The following is a 4,084-nucleotide window of genomic DNA, read 5'->3' as shown; positions in this document are numbered from 1 at the left end:
TTGACAGCTTTAATCTTTTGCTGAGTAGAATAAGCTAAGTTTTTTGGAATAATTGTAACATTTCACCTTTTGAAGATGCTAATTTATTTTGTAAACTGACTCTTGAATAATGGGAATATCCTGTTCACAATTTGCTAATGAAATGGTCTCCATGTTGTAAGAGGGGTTGGAGATTTTGGTAAGATGTGGAATTATTGTGGGGTGATACGCCCTCAGGCTGACCTCTGACCCTCCCAGGAAGCCACCTGGGCGAGAGGGTCTGTGACCTTTGACACTGTGTACGATCTCCCCAATAAAAACCAGCTTTCACCACGGGCCCCCCCCACCCTCTCTGTCTGTGGTGGTGCTTTTGCAGTCCCTGACCCCTCAGTCCCACCTCCCCTCGTCCCAGCAGGCATCAGCATCCAGTTCGGTCCCATTGATGGGATCTTGCTGTGCTGCTGGGAGGGTGCAGGGGAAGGATGGGAAAGCACCTCTTTGCCTCGCCAGGGCTTTGGACCTCCAGAAATGACAGGGAAGGCACTACATAAATGCAGAGACTCTCTGGCTAAACACAGTGGGCGCGAGTGACCATCCAGGTGCGTCTCTGATCCTTCACCAATGATATATATTTATGCGCTCCCCCAACCAGACAACCAGCATTTCCGGTCCCATTCCGGAGGCCGGTATTCCGGTTTACCTTTATGACTTAATCTGTTAACCCGCTTAATCTGTTAGTTATCTCTCACCCGGTGGTCAGCGCAGACACAAAGCCCTCCGTTTGAACAGAATCCGCGACGGGTGATGTATTGCGGCTGCAGTAGGTGGGAGCAACTGGATGCCAATGCAATTCCCCGCACCACTGGCTAAACCTTGGCATATCAAACAGCCCCTAAGTTGGCGGGATGAGTCCGAGCTGGGAGACTAGACGTGCACTTTGTCCCAGGAGCCAGTATTGCTCCTTGGGAAGAGTGTGATTGGGTAGGCACTCCCCTCCCTGCAACCGTCGTTCTGTGTGTCAATGCCAGGGAAGTCCTGTCGTAATGGCATCTGGAGAGGGTGTCGTCAGGCACAGGGTGGGGGGGATGCATTCGTTAGGGTGGCAAAGTGACCAAGGTTTGGTGAAGGTGGGGAGGGGGGTGGTACCATATTCAGGGAGCTACGACCTTTCTCGGTGGTGAGGGAGAGGGAAGGGTGGGATGTGACACAATGGACAGCAAAGAGAGTCCATCTCAGAGTACACCACAGGACCGCGATCAGATGGGCCAATGGGGTAAGGAGTGACAGATGGGGTTTAATTTAAATAAACATGAGGGCTACACGGCTTATACACTTCATGGGAAGGCCCTGGGGCGTGGAGGTTCATAGCTCCTTGAAAGTGGAGTCACAGGTCGATAGGATAGTGAAGAAGGTGTTTGGTATGCTTTCCTTTATTGGTCAGAGTATTGAGTACAGGAGTTGGGAGGGTCATGTTGTAGCTGTACAGGACATTGGTTAGGCCACTGTTGGAATATTGCGTGCAATTCTGGTCTCCTTCCTGTCGGAAAGATGTTGTGAAACTTGAAAGGGTTCAGAAAAGATTGACATGGATGTTGGAGGGTTTGAGCTACAGGGAGAGGCTGGACAGGCTGGGGCTGTTTTCCCTGGAGCGTCGGAGGCTGAGGGGGGGACCTTATAGAGGTTTATAAAATCATGAGAGGCATGGATAGGATAAATAGACAAGGTCTTTTCCCTGGGGTTGGGGAGTCCAGAACTAGAGGGGCATAGGTTTAGGGTGAGGTGGGGGGGGGGGGGGAAGGGACCTAAGGGACAATGTTTTTCACCCAGAGGGTGGGTGCGTGTATGGAATGAGCTGCCAGAGGAAATGGTGGAGGCTGGGACAATGACAGCATTTAAAAGGCATCTGGCCGGGGACATGAATAGGAAGGGTTTGGAGGGAATATGGGCCAAGTGCTGGCAACTGGGATGAGATTAGTTTGGATATCTGGTCAGCATGGACACGTTGGGCCGAAGGGTCTGTCTCCGAGCTGTATGAGTCGATGACTTCCCTGGACTGAATCCTGGGAAAATGGGACTAGATTGGGTTGAGATATCTGGGTCAGCATAGGCAAGATGGGCCGAAGGGTCTCTTTCCGTACTGTACAGACCTTGTGACTCTTTCCAAGAATTCCCTGAGTCGGCCTGTCAATGCCAGGGAAGGGGTGATACTCTTCGGGCTGTCATAATGGCATCTGGAGAGGGCATTGTCAAGGGCACTGGGTGGGGGAAGCTGGCGCTGGGGTGGCAAAGGGGCCAGGGTTTCAGGGAGCAGGAGGAGATATTGAGGGGGGCCACTGAGCTTGCTGGGCAGGACGTGCTGAAGGAATGGGGTCAGGAGACGGGCTGGGGAGATCCAGTTGATTGGGAAGAGTGCAGACGAGATCGAAAGCGAGAGAGTGCATTGTGGGAGTCTCCTCCCAACAGTTGGAAGATTATGGGGAGGCAGCGGGGGGGGGGGGGGGAAGGAGAGCTGGAAAAGAGGTCATGACACACAATCCGCGGTGCCTTTCAATACAGAATGGGAACAGCGTGACGGTCCAAAGGATGGATTCCAAGCAGCACCCCCTTTCATCAGCCCTGCCCAGACATTGGGACGAATAATGAGGTGCCCTGGGGCTCAGTGGTTAGCGCTGCTACCTCACGGTGCCAGGGGCCCAGGTTCGATTCCCCCTCAGGGTGACAGTGTGGAGTTTGCACATTCTTTCCACCCGCCCCGTGTCTGCGTGGGTTTCTTCTGGTTTCCTCCCACAGGTCCAACAGTGTGTAGGTTAGAGTAGATTGGCCATGCTAAATTGTCCTGTAGTGCCCCAGGGATGTGCAGGTTAGGGTGGATTGGCCATGCTAAATTGTCCCATAGTGCCCCAGGGATGTGCAGGTTAGGGTGGATTGGCCATGCTAAATTGTCCCATAGTGTCCAGGGATGTGCAGGTTAGGGTGGATTGGCCATGGGAAATTGTCCCGTAGTGCCCCAGGGATGTGCGGGTTAGGGTGGATTGGCCATGCTAAATTGTCCATAGTGCCCAGGGATGTGCAGGTTAGGGTGGATTGGCCATGCTAAATTGTCCCATAGTGCCCAGGGATGTGCAGGTTAGGGTGGATTGGCCATGCTAAATTGTCCCATAGTGCCCAGGGATGTGCAGGTTAGGGTGGATTGGCCATGCTAAATTGTCCCATAGTGCCCAGGGATGTGCAGGTTAGGGTGGATTGGCCATGCTAAATTGTCCCATAGTGCCCAGGGATGTGCAGGTTAGGGTGGATTGGGCCATGCTAAATTGTCCCATAGTGCCCAGGGATGTGCAGGTTAGGGTGGATTGGCCATGCTAAATTGTCCCATAGTGCCCAGGGATGTGCAGGTTTAGGGTGGATTGGCCATGCTAAATTGTCCCATAGTGCCCAGGATGTGCAGGTTAGGGTGGATTGGCCATAGTAAATTGTCCCATAGTGCCCAGGGATGTGCAGGTTAGGGTGGATTGGTCATGGGGAAATATAGGATAATAGGGTAGGGTCATGGATCTGGGTGGGGTTACCTTTCAGAGGGTTGGTGTGGACTTGGTGGGCCGCAGGGCCTGAAGGCATTCAGTGATTCATAACCATCAGGAGGTAGCAGAGTCTGGGGGTGGGGGGCGAGGGGAGGGTGGTGAAAGGAGTGTGAGATATCCCAATTACCTGCCAATTCGTCTCTTTGGAGTCCTGCCTGAGGGACCCCAGATCCCCTGCACAGCTTGGGTATCCGTGGAGAAAAAGGCAAAGGAACATGGAGATGGGGACAGTGTGTGTGTGACGTTAAAACCCTTCCCCCACCTGCGCCAGATAGTTGCCCCCCCCCGGCGCACAGTTGAATGAACAGGGTCCAGCCTGTTTTACTGTGGCATCATGGAGTTCGCCATTGGCGGATGAGCCACTGTGTTGGGGGGGTGGAAGGTGGGGAGAGGGCCCGTCTTGTGGACTCACATCCCACCCCCACCCCTGACTCCGTGCGGCATCTTGAGCCTGGAGTCACGATCCTGCCGAAACAGCGGGCGCCTCTGTCCACACCACGTGTACTCCCCCCCCCCTCCCCCCCCCC

This window comes from Chiloscyllium punctatum, chromosome 28 (genome assembly GCF_047496795.1).
Source record: "Chiloscyllium punctatum isolate Juve2018m chromosome 28, sChiPun1.3, whole genome shotgun sequence".
In the NCBI taxonomy this organism is placed as follows: Eukaryota; Metazoa; Chordata; class Chondrichthyes; order Orectolobiformes; family Hemiscylliidae; genus Chiloscyllium; species Chiloscyllium punctatum.
This window is presented reverse-complemented; position numbering follows the sequence as displayed.